Source organism: Balaenoptera physalus (genome assembly GCF_965194825.1).
Source record: "Balaenoptera physalus genome assembly, chromosome: 4".
Lineage (NCBI taxonomy): Eukaryota > Metazoa > Chordata > Mammalia > Artiodactyla > Balaenopteridae > Balaenoptera > Balaenoptera physalus.
Genome location: NC_138891.1, coordinates 137,077,829 through 137,090,913, shown reverse-complemented (window position 1 = coordinate 137,090,913; position 13,085 = coordinate 137,077,829). Strand labels below are relative to the sequence as shown.

Sequence of the window (13,085 nt, the reverse complement as noted above, 5' to 3'; positions counted from 1 at the left end):
GTTGAGAGCCAGGTAAGAAAGAATTGAGTTTAAATATCAGAGAGGATTGAGCTTAGACCTGGGGAAAGAATATCTAGAAATGGTGAGAAATTTTGGACCTCATCCAAGGAGGTGTGGGCACAATGCTGCAGAGATGAGTCATGGGATTTGAGGGCGAGGGTGTTGCCAAGGGTAAGGAGAGGGGTCCCAAGCCCTGGGGTTCTTTGACTTTCTTAGGCCACTCTTCGTGTTTTCCACTGTTCCACCATTAGACCATGTTGAAATATGTGTCTTGAGCTTCAGCTAGTTGCGACACTCATTTCCTTTAACATTCACCACAGCTGCATCTTGCGTTTTGTCTTTCTTAGAAGTATTTGATTTTTTTCACAACATTTTCCATTTTTATCTATAATGATCTATATCTTCCTGTCATAGCCGGAAACATGATACCAGGATTGGGCAACCCTCCAGTCTCTTTCTCTTGGGTAAAGTCTGGAACAGAAGAACCTGAACCCGTCTGTGTGATCTCTGCAACATTTTCTCACTTTCTCCATTGTCACTTTCTAATTTTGTAGGGGAAAATATAATCCATTTACTCTTAAAATGAATGTATTTATCTAAAGTCTTCTTTGCTTTGCACCAATTCCTCTTGGTCTTTATGGGTGATAAACCATTCACATATCACTTGGCATTTCTGGCTTTAATATCTAGCTAATTAGTTTGGTATTCTTTAATTGTTAATTTTCGGGGTGGAGTACAGTTGCTGGTTTTCTTTATTCTATAATTCTGCTGATTCTGGTGACACTGATTTCCTGTATAATGTAGAAAATAAAAGAAAACAAAAGAGTAATATATTTAGATTTTATTTTTAAAAGCCTGAAAATTATAACAAATTATCTGAAGAGTGGGAAATCAAACCAAAGGAAGATGTTTACTGAAGCTATGGATGATCATATAACAGAGGCACCCCTGTCCCCACCTAAAGAAGAAAGACGTGCACCAGGCACTTCCTTTTTGGAAAGCAACAAACAAGATCAGTGCTTTGGAAAGTATGCATTTAGGACACTACGGCTATTGTCACATCCCTGATGCTAGTGTGATGACTAAGATGGGGAAGTCACCACATGTCACTTAAATCATTCAGCAGCCCAACTTCCTCAGCGAGCTTGGGAAATGCTTTTCATTTCAGAAATAAAAACAGCTGAAAATCAGCCCTGCCGGATTTGAAGTCCAACTCATCGCATTCTCATTGACCCCCTAGTGTCTCTAAATTGTCTTAGGGCTTTGCAATATGTAGAGGAAGATTTTGAGAAGGCTTTTGATAACCAGCCATGCAATTTGAGAGTAACTAAGTGAAGCAGAGCTCTCATTTGACTTTAGCATTTTCAGTACAGTGCTTTCTGGCAATAGAAGTTAATAAACCATTACATTAATAAATACATTAATAAAGCTATTACATTTTTAGAAGTTTCTAATAGGAAATTGTTCTAGGAAAACAATATAAAAATAAATCTCTCCTTATGTTGCATTTTATTTCTTTCAGTTACGTGCTTCATTTTTAACTCAGATTTTTACTAAAAGAAATGTATTGTGTCAAGTTTTCATTGTGCATCATTCTTTACGGGTGTTATCAACACTTTAGGGAAAAAAATCCTAATTTGCATTGGATAACCAGCTTGAATTTGTAGATATGAATATGGTTGTGCTTTCCTAGGCAAACCATTATATTTGGGTGGTTCCTTTTTGAAGCCCTAGTTGTAGAAAAGTAAGAGAAGTATTTTATATCTGCTGATATTCTTGCGTCTGAGTCATGCAATACAATATTGGGAAGTACAAACTACTGTGGTTAATTTCTTCTGCATGAACTTAAAGTTTCAGGGTTGCTTTTTTCTGCCATTCTAGGAATTCACATTGTAAAACAACAACACCTTTTAAGGAGATTTTGATTAAACAAAGATGATCGTGCATTCTGAGATCTTTTAAATTTCCAGAGTGCCTGGCCATTGTGCATTCTTATGGGAAAACAGTGCTGTGAACTTTTGGGGCTCTAACTATCCTGATCCAGAAAAGCAGAGGCCAGAGAGATTGAAGAAATAAAAGGTCCGTTTTAACCACCTGCACATCCTCAGAAGCTGTGAAATGCGAGAACCTGTAAAAACTGACTTCCCATCCTGATTTCTAGGAAGTGTTTTTGTTTCATCAGAATAAGACTTGGTGATCTCAACCCATCTCTTTTCTACTTTCTCTTTCCCAACTGCCTTGTTCCCCTAAAAATCTCCACAAGGTCCTAAAGCTATACAGCTCTGATCATAAGGTCTCTAAATGACTTGCGAGTTGTTGAGTGGATGTTAAATGTTATCACCACACACAGAAAAATGGTAATTATGTGAAATTATGGAGGTGTTAACTAAGCTGATTGTGGTAAACACTTTGCAATATACACATATGTCAATAATATCTCAATAAAGCTGGGAAAAAATGAATGACTTCTTCTGCATCATTTCCTTTTATTCCATCATATGGTCCTTTGAGGTTCCTTAGATGTGTGACACCTACAAATGCAGCCCCAGTGAAAGTACTTGGGACTTTATGCTTTCCTTCTGTGTGCTCAAGGGTACCAAACTGAAGGAGCTATGATACAGGGTGATTTTTAGCTCCTCTTACTGAACCTTGACCCAAAGTATTTAATAACAATTGAAATGCAGAGAATACATGGCTTCCATGTGGGCAAATCTATTTGTTCATTTATTTTCCAGGACCTTCAGCCTTCCGTGTGTCTGTAACACAGCTAGGGGAGAGAAAGGGGAAGGAAGGAATAAGAGAATTTCAAAGACTGGCTATTGTAAGCACATTTCTAATCATTTAATTTACCAAGGTTGTATAATTTCTCAATTCTGTTCACATGGGTGCATGGAGAAACCATAGGAAATAAAATGAAATATTTATGTTAGGAACTTAGGCAGGTGAGTATTTTCTCCTTGATACTATACTTCTGTTTTAGGATGATGATGGTGATGGGTGATGGTTATGATGATGATGATGGTGATGATGATGATATGTGTGTGTGTGTGTGTGTGTGTGTGTGTGTGTGAGAGAGAGAGAGAGAGAGACAGACAGACAGACAGACAGACAGACTGAGAGAGTTAAAGAATGGGAGAGAGACTGGGAAAGCAGACAGAAGGTGGGAGACTCAGAGAGGAAGACAGACAGATAAAGAGAGAGAAGAAAGAATCCTTGTTTCATTTCAGGGAAAGAAATTGATTTCAAAGTTGTAGCAAAAAATATGGTTAATAAACTGACATATCTAAAAAGTGTGAGGTTAACAGGGTGTCAGTTTAGACACTGCATATATGCTCACGTTCGAGGGAGAAGGGAGCTGAGGTCACTTAGCATGGCCAGTGGACAGATGCAACTAGCAATTAGCAATAGCTGTTGTCTTATTCAGTGGGATGCAAGAAGACTGTTATGATTGTTCATGGAATTGATGGGGAGCATTGATACTCTGTGAGCTTTCTCTTCTTCTTTTTTTCTTCTTCTTCTGATGAATATTTATTGAGCACTTCATACATACTTGATACTAACCACTTGATATCAATTGACTCATTTAGACCTCATTGCATCCCTAGCAGTTTCCTTCTCTTTCTTCCCCAATTCCTGTACTGGAATTTTTGATCTAAAGACGAGGAAACAGAAACCCAACAATAGTCAGCTAGCAAGGTTGAACCAGGATTCAAACCCATGCAGTCAGGCTCCCATGCTGAGCTCCTGTCACCAAGCTGTGCTTGCCTTGAGCTCTAATTTCTTATTTCAATTTTGCTGTTTGCAGGAAGCTGAGACTTTTATTGTCCTTGGCAACGGTTTTTTATTTGCATCATAACAATGACCCATGTCATAGAAGAAGTCATACTGGGAGGACTCGGGGTAACCGCGTTAAGACATTGTGGGTGTTTAAAGATAGAAACAGCCCCTGTCTTTAGTGACTAACAAATGGAAAATTGTGTTTGCTATTTTAGGTCACTTCTCTAAGTCAGAAGAGAGGAGGGGTAGAAAAAAACCTGTTACCGTGGGAGGTGTCTGAGATGGAAAGACTGTTTGAATGCAAAGGAGGACTGTGTGGCATTAAATGATGCAACAGAGTCTAGATCAGGCAACTTGGGGCTGCAGGGCCGGGTGTGGTGGCCCATGAGGCCCCCTGGTTCTGCCCCCGCACCTTCCTCCAGGCAGCCTTTCTGAAAGGTTCTGCATTTAATTCTCTAGCTTGACAATTTCCCCATTTAATATCAAGCCCAGGAACTGGGGAGAAATCAGAAGGAACCCTTGGAAGCTTGCTGTACCTGCGGCATCCTTCTGATGTCTGACTTAGTTTTACTTTTTTCTCTAACCCTGAACTGAAGTTCTACCGAGATCTGAGATCTGTAAGTCATCCCTGAAATTGTCCCCGCAGTTTTGCTGAAATCTTTATAGATCAATGAGTGGCTTATAAGGTGTAGAACACCATTCTTCAGAGTGTGTGAAATGTGTCCAGAGCAAACAGCAGCCGTCCGGACAGATGAGGTAGTGGTTAAAATGCAGGACCCCAGGCCCTTCCCCCATCCGCTGAATCAGCAAGCAGAGGAAGAGGTTGGGAGTGTGCCTGCTCTAAATGGAGCACCTCAGAGGATTCTTTGCACAAGGTCGCTTGCAGATCATCCCTTGATGGGTTTGCTAGTTCATGGAGATAACCTTCTCAGCTAACAATTATTAAATGAGTTTCTGCTCCAGTACTGCTGTGAGAGGTCAATACCGGGGCCGTGTGCATTGATGACCAACTGCTCCTGCCATGAGTGGGGTCCAAGTTCATCAAATGAAATTCACATATGCCTGAAATAAAGAGGTGAACTAAACTCAAACAAGACAGATTCTCTCACTGGCCTTTTCCAACTGTATCCCCCAAGTGTGGGAGATAGGATTTTTGAACTAGTATTTCCCTTATCAGATAAATCATCCTTTTCCCCTTTCACAGAATTTGACTCATAGACACTTACTTAAAATCTTTCGAAATAGTCTCTAATACAAATCTGGGGTTTCCAAACTTTTAAAGAAATCACAATGCTTACAAAACTGTAAATATTTGTAAATCCTTGCAGACCATATGGGTAACTTTTTGTAGCACACGCTTCTGAAACAGCACTTACCTTGCAGGAAATTTCCACCAAGATTAATAGTTATCTCCTATGGAGATGGAGTGATTAAAAGCACAAATTGAAGTGTTGTTTATTTTATTCATTTAGAAGAAAGAAATACAATCTCCCTAAATGTCTGGTATTTTAATAGGAAGAATAGGTATTTTGAGAATTTAAAAAAAAAAATCTAAAAATTTATGTTTGAGCTATTTTACATGGGCAGAACGAGAAATTTTCATTGCCACTGCAGGGTAAATTAAGAATACTAATAGCAATGCTGTTCTGGTTTCCCGACAGGGTTCATGAATCTTTCTTTGATTTGGTAATTGTTCCTACAACATCTGGGGACCAGTGGTTTCAAACACAGTCACTTGTCTGATGGTTAAACTGGAGAAGGGGTAGAGAGAAATCAGTATTGCTCACAGTGAGGATTACCAAATACTGCATGAAACATACTTACAGGAAAAATACATTCCTTGTTTATCCCAAATTCAAGTTGGAGTGGCCATACTTTTTAGTTTTATTTGTTTATTTGCTAAATCTGTTAACCCCACTCACTGGAAAAAAGTAATAGAAGCATTTTAAGAAAACCAGGATACTGAGAATATTTGTTTCTCATTATTACTACTGGAGTTACTACAAACACCTTCACTGTTTATGGAAGTGCCCTTGGTTGCCATCCTTGGCCATCAGAGGCTGCTGCCTTCCTAGCTGTTCCTGGTAGTATGGCTTTCTTAGGCCTTCCAGCTTATCAGTGGCTGGGAATTGGCCTTTGTGAAAAGATCCAGAGTTACAGCACTTGCATGTGAGCCTATATCTCCAGAGTCAAGTCAGCTCAGGGTTCCCCCTTCTTTATACTTTAAGAGCTTCTTCACACAGAGGCTCACGGGCTGACCCCAGGCCTACATATACTTACACACACCTGCAGATGTACACACACTCCCCTCTGTCTCATTTCATAGACAATGTATTTACTTATGACTTATTGATTCAACATGGGGCCAATACAATTTTTTAAAAATGAAGTATAGTTGATCACAATATTGTGTTAGTTTCAGGTGTACAGCAAAGTGATTTGGTCATACATATATATATATATATATATATTTTTGGTTCTATTCCATTATAGTTTATTATAAGATATTGAATATAGTTCCCTATATACTTACTATACTAAATAATAGATCCTTGTTGTTTATTTTATATATAGTAGTGTATATCTGTTAATCTCCTACTCCAAATTTATCCCCCCGTTCCCCTTCGATAACCGTAAGTTTGCTTTCTATGTCTGTGTGTCTGTTTCTATTTTGTAAATAAGTTCATTTGTACTATTTTTAAGATTCCGCATATAAGTGATATCGTATAATATTTGTCTTTCTTTGTCTCAATTACTTCATTTAGTATGGTGATCTCTAGGTCCATCCATGTTGCTGCAAATGGCATTATTTCATTCTTTTTTTTATGGCTGAGTAATATTCCATTGTATGTATGTAGCACATCTTCTTCATCCATTCCTCTGTCAATGGATACTTAGGTTGCTTCCATGTCTTGGCTATTGTGAAGAGTGCTGCTAGGAACAGTGGGCTTCATATACTTTTTGTATATTGTCTCATTTAATCCTGCATTAGCCTCATGAGGACAATAGTATTTTCTCTATATATTTTGAATCAGATAGTTAAGACTTAGAAGGGTTAGGTAACTTGCCCATAGTTCATAAAAATTCAAATGGAACACCTACTCTACAGGCCAAGCTCTTACCTTTTCTATAGGGTCTCTCTCTTCCATTCTCCCTTCATGCCCCACCCCCCATTCTGTATCTCCTGTAAATCAAAAAGGGATCGTAAGGACTTACTATGAAATGAAGCGATTCCCTGGGTTCCTGGGGTCAGGCTGTCTCCGTGAGCTGTCCTATTCGGAGGCAGGTTATTGAATCTCTCTGAGACTCAGTTTTCCTAATCTTTATAATTGGGATACAAATAGTGCCTGTGTAAGTTTATTGGGATGATGAAATGAAGAAAGAAACAAAAGAGAGAAGAGAAGAAAAAAAAAACCCAGAACAACATGGGGTTGGGGAAAGAGGTTAATTTTGCCAGGGACCTGGGATGGGGCCGTGTTACACCAAGCCTGATTTTTCAGTGTGAGGCTTTTGGAAGCTTTGCACAGGAGCGATGAGAGGGACATGCCTGGCCCTTGGTTTCATATATAGAATCTGTGTGTACAACAGCCTCTGTGGCTTTTAAATTCACCATGGGAAGAGGAAGGTCAAGGCTCAGAATTCCTGAGAATTACTTAAAAATCTCTGGCTCATGACTAAGAAATATTTATGTTCTTCATAGAATATACAGTTGCTTTTCTGAGCTTCTCTTGGGGGAAAAACAGACCCCATCGACTACTTTTAATTTTTTTTTTTCCTGAAAAACCAAACCAAAAAAAACAAAACAAAACAATCTGAGCCAATACTTAAAGACAAAGATTTCTGGGCTTGAATAAAATGTACAGTTATTACAATTCTCTGAGCAACCTTGACTGGGCTGTGCCACTTCTCTGGGCCTTTCTATCCCATCTGTACAGGAAACGGGTTAACTAAGGAATTCCATGAACTTACGTGGAGCATCTGTTTCATGCCTTTCCCTGTGCTGGACACCTATCCATGGGACAGCCAAGGCCTCCCCATCACAGTGGGTGGAGGGGGGTGAGTGTGGTGATAGGAATCACATAGCCCAGTACACATGAGTAGTGCTGCACCAGATGGGGCATGTGCTGTGAAGAAAACAATGCCAGGCAGCAGAGGAGAGCGTGATGGGGACAGCCAGGAAGGAGGACCAGACATATCATGGAAGGCTTCTCGGAGGAGGTGACATTTGGGCCCATATTTGCATATGGTAAAGGAACCTGGCAAGAAGCATGTTACAGGGTGGCTCTTTAGAGAGAGTCTCCTTAACAGAATGCTAGGGAAGGAAGTCAAGGCAGGGAGGAATTTGGACTTTGTTGGAAAATGTGAAAGCTACAAGAAGGTGCCTTTACTGGGGTCTTCGTCTTCAGCTTACAAACACCTTCTGTATCCTCCACATTGTATGTCGTGTGTGTGTGTGTGTGTGTGTGTGTGTGTGTGTACTGTATTCTTTTATGAGATGATCATTCAGGTGTGGCCACAAGAAGAGACGAAGGAGATTCTCAGGAAAAATCAAAACAAAGCAAAGTTTATTATATTTACAGGTCCTGGGACAGGAGCAGGGCCATGTGGGAAAGACCCCGGGGAGGTCAAGCTGGAGAAGGCAGGAAGGGGGCGGCAGCGCTCAGGCCACGGCCTTTATCGGGGTTTCCTCGGGAGAGGCAAGGCAGGGTGGATGCACAGCTTAGGATAGGCTAGTTGGAATAATTTCCATTGGCTTTAGGCTATTGGGTTGGTCCCTAGTGCTTAAGGCAGAGGAATATTTTCCCCTGGGGTGTAAGGGCCAGGGAGAGGAGATGTGGCTCTGGATTTGTTAGTTTGCATGTCCAAGACATGCTCCTGGCTAGGCCCTTGGTGATCCCTAAGGACCAGAGCCAGAAAGGTTTGTTTTAGAATGCCAAAACATCATTATATACAGAAAATTAAAAAAAAATCTACAATTCAGTATATATCCATATCCTTTACTTAACTACACAGCAGGCACATGGAACAGACACAAGTGCCCTAGGGTTTCCCCCATTGTAAGTCCCTTATGACCAGTGTTGGGGAGATAAAAAGATGCCAACCACGTCTGTCACCCCTACCATTCTCGCACTGACTCCAACCCCATCAGATCGCCCCACAGATGGCGTCAGAGGGGAGGTGGACCCTTCTGGCCCCCATGGTCCAGTGCTCTGGACTCACTTGGATGCTCTTGTAATCATATTTTGTGACATTGACAAAAAATTGAAATGGACCTTGCAAATCAGAACAGAGTGGGTGTCAAAGGATTTGAGTGTAGCCTAGTCAGAGGACTGGTAATTTTCACTGGACATTAGGAAACAAACAGGGCATGTACTTGGGTACGAATGTGTGGGGTGAGAAAGGGGGACTGAAACAGAAAGAGCCCTTAGCCCCCCCCAGTGGAGTGGCTACTCAAAGACGTCAGAGGAGGAGCAGTGTGAAATGGAATCAAGGGTGAGGGTTAGAGTCTGGGAAGAGGTAGATGTAGGATTACAAAAAGTGTATTTTCAGATGAATACTGAGCATCAGTTTGCCATTCCACTTGGCCCACTTACCTTGCTGGTGTGCAGTGACCTAGCACGTGACATGCGGCAGGAAGAGGTACTTTCCCTAGTGTTTGCCGTACCTGCTGCAGCAGCGTTAACTTCAAGGTGTGTTCTGTGCCCTCCCCTGCCTGGGCAGTAATGCCGGGGCCATATACAGACAGCAGAAGGGCTTCCATCAGAGAGGGGGTTACCCAGAGTACATCACTGCTTTATGTGTTTGCAAAAATCTACACAGAATACCTGAAGATTAAGAGTTTAGGACAGATGACAAAATATACTGTTTCTTAATTCACAAAGGCATCTACTCAGTGTGAGTCACACTTGGCATCATACAGAATACCTATTTTGATGTGTGTTTGTGAGCAGGATATAAGTTCAAGTGCTAACCACAGGAAAAGGACAGCAAAACAGCCAAACTCATCTAGACAAAATAACTGTCACTCATCCTATTTTTGATGTTCTTGCTCTATTTTATATTGAATTCCCTAGAGTGTAGAGTGTAATAAAAATACCAAACTACTGATACGAAGGGTGGGAGAGGGTGAGGTTAATTCAAATCAATTGAGACCAACAAGATTATTCATGGGAATCCAAGCAATGTTGTACCGTGATTTGTCAAGACCAGACTGGTGAAGTCACCATTTATCTAGCCTTGATGATCTTATGTTGGGTTTCTCTTCTAAATTGAACTTATTATTTTACTTTTTCATCTGAAGAGTGTAGTTTCAGTGACTTTTGAACGTGATGCCTTTACTTAGCTGTGTCTAAGGAGCAAGAATAAACATGGCAAAGATGATTTGAAGGTGGCACTTTTTCTTTATTTGATACAGGCATGAGAAATATGATCATATCATGATGCTGGTCTTATCAAGAGTGCCTTCATACACTGCCTTTTCCCCTCCATCAGCATCTCACCTTCCTCCCATTCTCCTGAATGAGCTACACTGACAACCTACTGTGTGAGTTTCCATGTGTTTTCCATACTTATATAATTCAAATTTAAAATTATATAATCTCCATATGCAGGAGGGTATGTCAATTGTGGCAGTATCAACATTTGGGGCCAGGTAACTCTTTGTCATGGGGCTCTCTGGTCCATTGCAGGATGTTGAGTAGCAACTCTCACGTCTACCCACTAAACTCCAGTAGCACTCTCCCCCTAGATTTGATGGTCAAAAAATATCCCCAGGCGTTGCCAAATGTCCCACAGGGAGCAAAATTACTCTTGGCTGGAAACCATTGATACGAAGGCTATTTATACAACTTATTTTTTCATAAAAGGAATCATTTTGCACACTTTTTTGCATCTTGTTTTTCCCAATCAAAAATCATTGACAAATTTCTCACAAGTCAACTGTTATAACGCTATTTAATTATTTCTTTTTCTTTTTTTTTTGTTGTTCAAACATAGTTGATTTGCTTTAAACCAATAATAGCCTTTCCAAAATTTCTCTTATTTAATTATTTCTAATGATTGCTTAATATTCTGTGGATGCATATAGCATTGTCCCATAGGCCTACTCCACCATTCTTTTATCAATGATTATTAACATGGTTTTCAGGTCTTGGCCTCCTAAAAGCAGTGCTTCAATGAACACTGATATATATGCTTTTACAGGTTCCCAGAAATGGAATTGTGGCACATATATTTTTAATTGTAATAGATATTGCCAGAATGTCTGATGATGGCATTTGGGGAAAACTTTAAAAACTATAGATTATATAAGACTGATATTATTCTAAAACTTTAATAGACAAGTCTAGATAGAAATGATTATTTCAATGATTATTTTTAGCCTGAAAAGAAATGTGGGTAAATTGTAAAATTTCCTTTTTATAGCTCTAAGAATTACAACTCTTTGTTCAGGAAGAAGTTCAGATTACCAGTTATCGGGTCTTTCAAACGCCTTGTTTGTCAAAGTTTTGAGTGAAGACATCAATTACAATGAACAAAACATGAAAGAGAACTTGTATGCCCAGAGTGCTACTTTTTCCATAATCAGTATAACCCATGGTAAGTATTTCAAGTCCATCCATGAAAATGCAATAAGGGGACTAAAGTTGAATTAGGTAATATAATAATAAAATATACCTTGTGAGTTTCTTTAGCGTTAATGGTTTCCTGAAACTCTGCAACTAACCTCATTAATCGAGTCAGCATTGTCTGACTAATTAAATGATTGATAAAAGTAGTTCTCTGCTTGATACATTGGACATTTTAATATACTATTTTATTCCCAAGTCAACAGGTCAGGATAGCTTTTGAGCAACATTATTTGATTTGTTCCACATTTCTCTCCCCCCTCCACCCTGCCCCCTTTAGAGAGTTATCTGGTGAAAGAAAAAAGCCAAACCTGGCTTCTGAATTCCAAGATCACACCGCCTAATGGTAAGGAAATTAGAAGTTGTTTTTTGGTGAACTTGACAGACTCAGCAATCTAGCAGTGGAGAAGTATTTCTGATGGGTGTTGTGCTGTAAGCAGATATTATCTTCTGTAAGTGGACACTGCTGGGTTCTTTCCTGTATTGGTTAGCGTATCGGGGGAAGGATAGTACTAATTTAAAATTAAGCATAGTGTTTCTCTCCTCTTTATCTTTATTAGGTTTACTTAAAAAAGTAGACAAGTAATGCATCTGTTTTGCAAACTTTAAGCTTTGTGCTGAACTTCTTGGTTACAATGCATCAAAAGTGATGTACTAGAAGCTGTTGGGAGAAGGTGTGTGAACTCTGGAGGTCCAAGGCTGCTGAACTTTGGGCTTTTGCCTGAAGCCTTTTGATATTACAGGAAGGTCCGGTTCTGTCAGTTTTGCTTTTGTGATGTACTTGGACTTCTTGGATTCCTCCCTTCTTTTAGACTTAGATCATTTCTCTTAATAAGTAAGATTCTCTTTATGTCACTCCAAGTTTTGTTATATGCCAACCTGCAATGGAGTAATTGCGTTTGTTGTATTTTTGTGTGATCTCTGGCATGACATTTATAAATAGCTTTAATTTAAAATAAGTATGTCACAAAATTATGAAATATTTAGGGAAAAGACACTTTAAAAACTATCACCCAGTTATTTAGAAATAGCAAATATTATTGTTTTGCTACCAATTTCATATGGTTTCTTTTCATATTATACATACAGTTTGAAATTCTGACTTTAAATAACTTACCTTTAATGTGTAATACATGCAAAAATTTTTTTAAAACTTAAAAGTGACTAAATGAAATGTATAAATCTCTTCCTCCCTCCTTTGCCCCATGACAAATAATTCTCTTTCACAGAGACATCTGATATTTCTGGTTTTCTAATTTACTGCACCTTTCAGATTACTTTCGTTCTTTATAATCTCTTTCTCTATTAAGCAACATATTTTTTTAATTATTATTTTATTTATTAATTTTTTTGGCTGCGTTGGGTCTTCGTTTCTGTGCGAGGGCTTTCTCTAGTTGCGGCGAGCGGGGGACACTTTTCATCGCGGTGCGCGGGCCTCTCACTATCGTGGCCTCTCTTGTTGCGGAGCACAGGCTCCAGACGCGCAAGCTCAGCAATTGTGGCTCACGGGCCTAGTTGCTCCGCGGCATGTGGGATCTTCCCAGACCAGGGCTTGAACCCGTGTCCCCTGCATTAGCAGGCAGATTCTCAACCACTGCGCCACCTGGGAAGCCCTAAGCAACATTTTAATGAACATTCTTACGCATATGTTGTTTCTCATATTTGTATTTGGATTGAAAG

The 13,085-nt window shown here is 39.7% G+C and overlaps 1 protein-coding gene across 1 annotated transcript in view; it reads left to right on the top strand.

The window, feature by feature from the left end:
• SETD4 (SET domain containing 4) overlaps nucleotides 1–12,724 on the top strand; it is a 586,654-nt gene extending 573,930 nt beyond the window's left edge. Inside the window, exon 27 of the mRNA XM_082458843.1 lies at nucleotides 10,193–12,724. The gene's annotated coding sequence lies outside the window, so the exon portion shown is untranslated. The remainder of the gene's footprint in view (nucleotides 1–10,192) is intronic.
• The last annotated feature ends 361 nt before the right edge of the window (nucleotides 12,725–13,085 follow it).